Genomic DNA, 10,901 nt, shown 5'->3' on the forward strand with positions numbered 1-10,901 from the left:
TTCAGGCTGAGAAGAATTACAGGTAGATTGTCCATTAATACATGAAAATATATGGAATCCTACCATTTATCTCCCTTAATGGCAGAGAACACACTGCGACCGTGGCGATGTAATTGCAACATCTCATATCTCTAATTAAAACATGTCTCTCAAACAGATGTAAAACGTGACCCGGGGTCAATTAAAATTGATATCAAAATGATCAGAATTGCTCTCTCACACGAAAACATATGGATCCGAGCCAAATGGCTTCTACTCCCCGTGATTAAAAGAGGATTTTGAACTGAATGACCAATTCAGTGATGAATCAGTGAGGGAGCACACAATCAGCATTTGGCGCCAGCGACCCAGGACCAAATTGATTCCACCGAAAATATCATGTGAATAATTAACCGCATTGATTAAACAGTGAGATAATATTTAATTAAGGTGGCTCATTAGAATTCCTCGCGCACCGCCATTAATGGGTCATTAACACAATTAATTAATTAAGCACCCTCTAACTACCAAAAGGAATTCAATCTATAATGAGTGCGCGTTTTTGAAGAAGTTAATTAGGTAATCCCGGCTCACACAAAGTCTTGTGTACGGAATCTAATGTGAACTACAATTACCGCTAAAAGTTGCTGGAGTCTTTGTCGAGGATGTGGCCTAAATGGTTGTAGGAAAATGTGTTACACAATGAGGTGTTTGAACAAATTTGGAGAGGAGTTTCTCCATTTATACTGAGCTGCTCCCAAAGTTTACAACCTGGGTGTTGCATTGTTGGATTTTAGAGACGACTGAAGAAGTTGAGGTCACCAAGTGGGGTTTAAGGACGTTGGGATTTTCAGAGTGGCCTTGACCAATGTTCTTGTTCTTGTAAAATGTTTTGCAACCATTATTTAAGTAATTTTTTTAAGTAAAACATCCCTTAATTGCCTTTGTTATGTTTCTCAAATGTAAGAATCTGCTGCTTTTCCTTCTCTTTATAGAAACGCTGATATATTTGTGTTTTGGACAAGACATTTGATGACGTTGAGGGCGTTTTCATGAGTATAATTAACTGTTTTCTGTGATATAGAAAATAATTATTGTTAGTTGCTACCCTACAAAATAATTACATACTTTCAATTTGACAACAAAGGTCACACCCCAAGTTTTCTGCGCCAAAATAAGTCTTTACAAAAATTACAAATCCAGCGGAGGTCTGCCATCTCTGTTTGTAAATCCTTGACATGAAATATTTTGGGAATGCTTGATCTATATTCCACGGCGGGAGGAAAGCAAGGTGGGGAAGTGACAGCTAAAGCAGCCCTGTGTGTGATCAGGGGTGAGCTCCCCCGGTGAGATCCCTCACCCCTGTAGCGTGAACAATCCTCAGACGTGATCTGCCAGGCTAACCGGCTTGCATAAATAAAAATCGGTTATCTCCCCATCCCTTTGCCTCCCTGTCCGCACTCGGGCTGTATTTAATCACGCGGGGGCCGATGGGATAGGGCCGTTTTTCTGCCGGAATAATCAGAGGGCCTCCATGTGTCCTGGTCATACGTATTAATCCTGCCTTCCTATGGCTGGCCTTATCAGCTCCCAAAGCCTACCTCTCATGGGATCTGGGCTGCTGTCTCAGCGCCCTTTAATCTGCCCTGAGAAATTGTTAACAGGATGTAAATGCGCCCAGGGATGATATATGGCTTCTTGTATAACATACATGTTATTGTTAAGCGTTTTGCATGCAGTCTCCGAGATTATGCACACAGAGAATGGGAGAGATGGTATTGATTGATGGAATAACAAATGTCGAATATCGTTTTAGATGCAAATGATCACACAGGGTTATGGGACAAATCTCTTTCTGCTGCTTATGGATATAGGCAAGGATGAAATAGTGGAGGGACAGGAGGACTTATCTCGGGGAGCTGTTTTAGTTTAGTGGAATGTACCGTACCAAGCGGAAAGAAGAAAAATGCATCTTACCATTACTATTATTTCATTACATAAATGCATGCATCGCTATGACCTGATGAAAATTCTGATGAATTTCCTTTAACTGACCAAATGTTATTTATTTTTTTTGTAAAATTACAGGTATCTTTGGAGTCATCTGAAATTAGTGTTTGAGACACAGTACATGCTTTGTTTTTGTGTCACCAATCCAGAAATGTACTCACTACTTCTTTCCGGTGAGATTTTTTCTGACAAGAATCCCATCCTGTCAATTTCACTCAGAGCCTAGTTTGAGTCAAAGTCAAATTAAGCTCTTCTATTTTGATGTGCTCCGTTTCATCTCTGTTCTGTCAGCAGGAAGGACGTGTCGCCGATGAGTGCTGGAAATGTTCGAACAAAGCTGTCAAGAATTGCATTTTTAAGACATCAACAAAGTATATGTTACAGTATATGCTGTCAACTGCATCTGTGTACTGTATCTTATCGGCATCCAGTTATATTTCCAAAGAGAAAGCTCGAATAGGAATCGCTGCGTCTCCACTCTGAACAGAAAAAGAATCATTAATCTACACCCTCCAATCATGAATTTCCTCAGTTTTGTTGTCTTTTACTTTTCTTTGTTTTGCAGTGCTCAGAACAGAGAAAGTCTTTGTAGTCGCTTCCTGTCAAGGTTGGTTAGGACTCGGCATCAGTTCCAACGGACAGGAAGCTGTGTGATTTTTCTGCAGTACAGTAATTAGACCGCCCCCCCTTTTCCATTCTGCAAATGCGATGCAAAGCATCTCAAAGTACTGTCTTCCATGATTAAAGACATCTCATTATCTGTGGCTAGTCTCCGTCTGATTCAAGCCCCCACAGAGGAATGTATGCAACCCAAAGAGGAGGCACAATTGTCCTTGTCACCCAAGAGAGAGTCTGCCTTTTTCATATTTCAGGTTCCACCCACTCTGGAATTGGTTACCGGGTTTTGTCTTAATCATTCCCAGTGAGGGGTTTTGTTTCTAATGAATATTTCAAATACATTATGTGACAGTAATGGGGACAGCAAGTTCCTGTTATTTTCAATACTGATTATTGACAATTATTCATTTTTATTAAATGATGAAAACTGAATTTTGACGTCTTCAAATGGCTTTGTTGAGGCAAAATAAAAAAACTAAATACACCCTAAGGAGTTTCCTCACTTACAAAACGACTAAAATAATTATCTGATTACCATTATTAAACAACTGACTTATGATTTCATGTATACACTTAATATCGTCATGACCTGAGGCCAGTTGTAATGCCTGACAGTATTCCCAGCATGCAGTGCTCTACTGGGAGACCCTGACAGCTTCCCAGGGCAGCGTACCTGAGGGAGCTGACAGAAAGATGCCACACCTTAAAGGGCCTCCACTGGGATACAGAAACTGGGCGTTACATTTGTCCAGCAACTATAATTATCAAAAATCAAACGTTGCGCTGATCTGCATGGTGGCAACCCTTAATGGAAATGTTACAAATGAAGCCCTCACATAATGAATAATTTCTGACCACTCTCAGCGGCGTCTCTCAGCGAGAGGGTGCCAAAACGTGGACATTTTTCAAGCTGGGGACTGATTAGGCTGAGGATGGGACTCGGCTGGAGGACGGACATCGCGGCGCTTCCCCAGAGAATAAATTTGCACCTGCCCCATCCGGAACAATGGCCCTCTGCCTTCGCACCATGCACCGGGCTTAATTAAAAAACATGGCTAATTTGCACACTCTACTTTGCCTCAAAATTGGAATCTAGTTCACCACTGAGTCTGTTAATTTACACAGGAAACTGCCGACTGAGAGGGGATGGGACTGTGATGGGTTTGACAGCAGACTGGACAAAGAGCGGACACAGTGAAAACATCCACACTGCAGGCCCTGGCGTCGAGCGCTTTCTCTCCCTCTCTCTCTCTCTTTCTCTATCTCTTTTAACACGCAGTGTTTGGGGAGGGAAAAACTAACTTTGATTCAACATACCAGAGGAATAATCCTAACTGCTTCGTAGTGTGGGATAATCTCCATAAAGTGAAATCACAGAAGGACGGATGGCGGAATGGGAATCCTAACACGTCTTTTCTGACAGGTGACCGGATTGATGATCACACAAGAAAATGTACATTGCCGAAAAGGCGGATGAATTATGACAGTTTTCATATTAAGCAGACTTATCTGAAGCAAAGAGCATTAAGAGTGCCAAGTACATCGACCGATACTATCACAAATTGACCTGCCAATCAACTCACTCTGGCTTCAAAAGGTGCAGATAAGGTATTTGAGGTCACTGAAAGCAGATTCCACTGTCTGTTGGCCGTCCTCTTTACCATTATCACGCGCGTGTTTTTCCGCTTCCCGACGAGAAAGCGCCTTGGTCTTTCTTGCAACATGAAAAAGATCTCGGATAATTCACCCGGGCTCAAAAATGGAAGCCATCTCACAGCTAGGATTTTGCACGCTAACTGAAATAGCCCTTTAATACTTCCTCCATGTCTGAGAAGGCTTGGTGGCGGTGGGGTCGCGGGGTGGAACTTCCCAAGGCTTATGAGGTAATCTCATTGGTATTTATTCGTCTAATGATGACAAAGAATGTAAACTAGCGGCTGCATTCACTCCGAGATGACCCCAATGAGTCTTTCATATTAAAGTAATGAATTGTACATAAAAGGAGCTCCGAATCTTAAAGTCAGACGTAAAATAAGCTCTCGTGCAGAGCAATCCCAGCAAGGTATTAAAGTTAGCAAATGGTAGATAATACCCCAAGATTCAAACATGTATGTCCTAAGGGTGAATTAAAGCTCCTGGCAAATTGGATGTAAGTAAGACTTAAATAAAGACTCTGATACTGTAGACGGAAATTTATACTAGCAACACCCCTTATTTAAAAAAACTCTCACTTGGAATTTGGATACGGACTAAAAACAAATTCCATCGTCAAACAGCTTAGTGTACTCGCAATAATTACATATCACCGTCCCCCTGCGAGACAGAGAAGGGAAAAGGCAGCAAAAGTGGGGCTTGAGTCGCAGAGGAGGCAGAGGGAGGAGAGACGGAGGGCTGGAGACGGAAAGTCGAGGACAGGGAGAGTGTTACTTTTTTTGGGGGGGTAGATCACTCCTCGCGTCGAGCCGGAGCTGTCGTACCTGTCGCTGCGGTGCTGACAGGCGGTTTGTTTGAATGGGGGGGTCAAGCAAGGAGCAGGGGAAGTGAAAGAATGCTAAGGACACTCAAAGTTACTGATAGCAAGAGGGGATCAGGCAGCAAAGGTGACACCGTGATTTATTGACTCCTCGGGGGGGTCATCTTGACCTGAGTTTGAGGTCACTGTAGCAGCCACGGGTAATGGGACTCTTCGTGCCTTTATCCTCACTTTACACGAACTGTGCAGCACACGCGCAAAAAAAAAAAAAAAAAACAAGGAATCTCCCGTCCTTTAGATAACTTAACTGCTCTATTTTATCATGAAAGGATTGTTAATCTAAATGGAATATTTCAATTTTGAAATATGATATTGGTTCAGTCCTGCATGAGTAATCAATGGGCCGGACTGACGATCTTGACGCGTAAAAGGTTCCATTCAAAAGCCCTCCCTCTCACTTCGGATGAGGTCCGCTCCCCTTCAGCTGTTGTTTTTGCCTTGTTTACTCAACATTCACTGGCGTTCACGTTGTCATCACCTGTGAAATGACTGAGCTTAGAGCACAAAGCTCTAATGAGTAAACACACAAAGGGCGCTCATTTGGTAATGCAGCATTACGCGCAGATACAGTACGAAGCAAATCCCCCCAGCTATCCAAACACGTAGCCTTTCATATGGCCTGTTGTTGTCGGCCGTTTGGCTTGCGTGGCCATGAGGGCAGCTGTTGACACTGTTACCATTGCATTTCCTGTTAAGCCTACCAGCTGCCTCTCCTCTATTCTCCACGGCCCCCTGGAAGGGTGGGTGAAACAAGTGTTACCAGCCGTCGCGACGAAAGACAGCTCCTTTCTGCCTCTGGCTGTTACTGTATCGCCGGGCTTTTACGGCACAAAGAAAACCAGCGAGCGTGGAGACCACAATGGCCTCAGAACGCACCTCACCAAGCCCTCTCCCATTAACACACACACGCTCCTCGTCCTGCAGGTTCAACCTACAACTGGAGAGGGGCGTATGCAGGGTGGACTGTGTGCCACGAGAACAATGATAACATGGCTGCAGATGATGCGTATGTCAGCGTTAAAGCTGAACGCGATTGAGATGCAGCTGAACACACAAAGGATCGTTTAAACTGAGACGTTAATCAAAAAGCAGGGAGCTGGTTAATAAAGAGTCTTCCCCCGTATGCTTGTGGGAACATCAGTTCAACTACAAAAACAGCAGGCGCGACCAGAGTCCCGAAAATGTGAGGAGAAAAAGCAAAAGTGAAGATTTCCGATTAAATAAAAAAAGAAAAGATTCACGAAATCCGATGAACGTCCAGACTTTGAGTTGTCAGTAGCGCTGCAAATTATCCATATATGCAAAGCACAGCACAGAGAATATGCGTGGATGTTTGCGGATGTGTTTAAGGGCCACTCCATCCCCCCCTTCGACTTCAAATATTGACTGTCAGAAAGAGTGAAGAGTATTCGAGTAATTAGTTTATATGCATAAGAAAGACAACGGCGGACTTGTGATGTAAACGCCTTGCCGCCATGTTTGTGATGTATGTATAGCTTCTCTAGAAGCCAAAACAATGATTTTTACAGCGCACAACCGATAATGAAATCTGACCATTTTGATGGAACGGGGCCTTTTTAGAGCGGACTTTGAAAAAGTTCTGGCCGTTATTGATGGCGGCAGTTTTCTCTTGTGGATGCAGGAGCGGGGGGAGGGAGGGGAGGGACGGCGAGAAGGCGTCACATGATTAAAGCGGTGATTGGAGATAGCAAGATCGGTAGGGTATGGGAAGAGATAAGAGGAGAGTAACCATGTTTAAAGTGCGCTGTGATCAGCCATTGCGCGAAGGAGAGCAATGACAGGTGTACTGTAGATAGGCTTGCTGCGAGGAAAACAGGAACGGGTGACTCCTCCAAAGCTCTGCTGCTAAAATTAGAATATTTCAGAAGATGTGAACAATGGGCTGTTAGATCATGGAAAAGGGATTCAGAGAAGTATTTTTATTCCAACTGATTATGACCCTCGTTGCTTGTGCATGCACTTAATTCAACAATGGTGGAAAATATAGCTTTATCAAGATAAAGGGCCTGTTCTGTCTCGCTTAGGAATGACAAAAAGTAAGGCCAGGCAACACTGGAGGACAAGGCCAGCCGCGAGAGGCGGTGTAGGAGAGGGTGTTTATTTCCTACTTTACCGACCTGCCTTGTCAGCATATCAGGCTCCAAGCCAATGTCTCAGACACATAGTTGCAAGAGACACCTCAGCCCGCTAGAACATTCAATAAATATAATAAACATCCCTGTGAAACAAATTGTTCATAAGCTACCTGTTTAATTTTTCAGATCTCCTTGAACCATATATTTCCTTATTAGTTTGGAGACATTCGCTTGGCTTGAGTGGATGGATGATGCTGTCAGGGGCCTGGGCATTATGGCGGCTCTGTGTGAGTGATTTCTACCAAGGAAAGCCTATTAGGCCTGACAGGGGGATGATGATATTAGGCCATCATCATTCAGGAGACACCGCCCCCACCAACCCCACTACACCCTCATCCATCAGACAGCCCAAAACACCCAGCCACGCTCCCCCTCACTCCCTTTACCCACTTACTCTCCCTCTTCACTCCTTCCCTTGTTTTTTTACCCACCCTTCCCTTTTCTAGAATCTCTTTTTGCTTTTTGCGGTATTCCCCTCACATTTTGTTGTTTCTTACTCTCATTGTTTTATATCCTATCACATTGCCTCTCTTCATTCTTCCTCTTCTCCCTCGCGCTCTCGCTCTCTCTCTCTCTCTCGCTCTCTGATGGCAAACACAAAGACAAATCCTGCCCTTTTCTTAGCCCATGAAACATTTAACATTTCATTCCAGATCTTGGCAGACGCAAGTAAAAAATGACCTAATGAATCTTACTTATTGTCTACCCTGAGTGCAATCACGAGCTAAATATGAGATCCCTGTCCCCTGGCCTGTATCCATTGTCTTCTTGGCCTTCCATGTTCTTACTCATTCTCTGAGGATTGAGAGCTCTACCTTTAAGCTACAGAAATTGTTCGAGCCAGATCAGCAATTTCGGCGCATTCAAAATCTCTTGGGTAGGCCTAGCTTTGTTACTATTAAGAGAAACTGTTCTACTTTCTAAAATATGTTTACGCCTTTTCATCCAGAAACACGAGGTGTAAACAAGGATTTATTGTGGCGCGTCAAGGGATTAGAAACCTACGTATGTAGCTGCCGTAGCTACATCGTAAACAAAATGCACTTCTCCAAAAATGTCACCGTACGTCTACAGCAACTTCCAAGATACTATGTAGGAACCTCAAAAAACTAGCTAATTTTCCAATGCAGATTTCTGAAGCTCGTCTTCAGTAATACACATCTAGTAAAGCCTTCTCCAATGCAAAACTTGCTGCTAGTTTCAAAGGAAAGAACATAAAGACACTGATCACCTTGGGATCTACTTGAATAAAACCTAACGTGTGTAAAACTGTTACCGTCGTGGGATGAATGGTTGAATTCCAACTCCAAGTTGAAACTTCTGTTATCGCCTACAGACAACTGGACATCTTTGATTGCCTTTATAAATCATTTCAAACTTCATATTGGAAGTGATATATCTCATTGTTTCTTTTCTGTATAAAAGACTAACACTGACCATTTTCTATTCCCTAAGGAATAAACAACAAACGGAGGGAGTTTTCTTTAGTAATCCTTCTGACCCTGAAGTCTCATTCTCTGCACCCGCACCCTTTTGTCGGAGTATAAACTTGAGTAAGCCCTACTGACCTAAGCTTTGGTCCAGGGTGCCCACAGTCGTGACCCCTGACACCCCAAGTCCTGCGGGGACCGGAGGACTCCCATTGATGAGAAAGTTTGGCTGGACGTTCGCTCTAAGCTTGTTTCACATGGTGATCAGCGCGGCCGATGGCCGGCTGCTGGCCTTGACAATGGACGGTTTATGTGGCAACAGTCAAACGGTGTCAACAAGCCAACCGCCCTCACAATGTCCATTGTCCAATGGCCTTTTCCCATCGAGTTTTGTTTAAAGATCAAACTTGTCTTTGTCCTGAACTTGCTTAAATTCAGCAAATATATGTATGTCTTAGTGGAATTTGAGTTCTACGTATATACGTATACTTTAGCATACAAACACACTAATATGAAGGCCCTTGTATAGAGAGTAAGAAAAGAAAACCTGTTCCATATTACACATTTCCTCCTCCGTCGAGAAGAAAGAGCACTTTAATTGGAGCTCATTATACTCCACATATGAATACACAAAAAAGAACACCAGATTCCAAAACATTCAGACCAATTTAAGTCCCTCTGAATGATGTTAGCAGTGAACGGTCCTCAACTAAGACAGCCCTCTCCCAGGAGAGCATCACGCATCTTCAAACAGCCTTCGTGGTTTACTGCTTTCCATCATGTCCTCTTTGAATACTGTCAAAACCTTCATTATGACACGACAGCGTTCGCTATGCAGATGCAGGTCAGGTGCTTTTTAAGAAACCCCGCCCATAGCTTCTTTGTTTTTGTCAGTCATCCCCAGGAAAATGACTGCTCGGTAAACATACTACTACAGACATTAGGCAGTTGGATTCCTGATGTCTTCATGTGTTCTCGGTGTCCCTCAGGCCATCACAAGGGGGTTGCGAATGACTGACAGCTTTCTATAGGGATTCTTTTAAAATCATACTACAGTGTTGTAGATATGGACCTATTTCCTTGATCATATGCTGTGTTAATAATTTTGGTTACTTGATGACAATGTAATTGCATCTAATCTACTCGATTTGTACCCCAATCCTCATGACAGAACTCATGGTGGTTGTTTATGTAGCTCTGGGCTTTAACAAGGAATTATTGTTGCTATTATAATTCTTCATCTTGGGCTTTCTAGTCCAACAAAAGTGGCATTTTCATCAAAATGATGCGATTATTAGAGCAGTTTTAGATTGTAACATGCGCTCGACTTCTCCGAGAGGCTGATCATTTTCAGTCCGAGCCCCCAAAATAGATTGGGGATTACCTCGGATGTGACTATGTCAATGTGATCAAAATGACAGAGGCAGACGTCGGTGTGAGGCAGTGGCTTTAAAGGTCTTATGCAAAACATGATATCTCTTGCTGCCTTTCCATTAACTGGCTGTATTGAATTGCTTAATATGGTATGGACATTAATTAAAGGATTACTCTCAATATAAGTCGCACCGGCTGTTTGCTGTTGTGCACACATATCCCGGTTCAGAGCTCCAACTGAGAATGTTTGAGACACGCAGGGACGATGGTTAGTAACTGTAACAAAGAAACGTACATCCATCTATCCGTAAATTAATGTTGTACGGTTTCCAGACAAAGTGGCGACGGAATCTGGCCACTGCAAACAACTTAATTTGATCAGCTTTATGTAAAACAGTCATTTGAGGAGAGGGGGGAGAGGGAGGGCGAGCCGGTGAGAAGATTAATTGCAAATGTTTACAGTAGAATTTGGACTGTGTGTTCAACGTGATAATCCAGCCAGGAACCGAACAGAAGAGAAATAACAAATTAATAACAATGGAAGCCGCTGCTAATCACACAGTGCTGTCTGGTTAGTGTGGGAAAAACCCAGATCCGATCCAACGCTTTTGCACCATGCAGAGTGCAACATGTTTATTTAAGACCTTACCGCGGTTACCAGCTCCATCCAAGAAAACATTTGCCTTCTTTTTTTATTTCTTTCTTTTTATTTTTAAAGGCTATGTCTGCCAGACGTTATCCACTGCTGCACTTGCATTCTTATTTTCTTATGATTTTTGTGTCACGAGACATTATTTTCTC

Source organism: Chelon labrosus (genome assembly GCF_963514085.1).
Source record: "Chelon labrosus genome assembly, chromosome: 20".
NCBI lineage: Eukaryota > Metazoa > Chordata > Actinopteri > Mugiliformes > Mugilidae > Chelon > Chelon labrosus.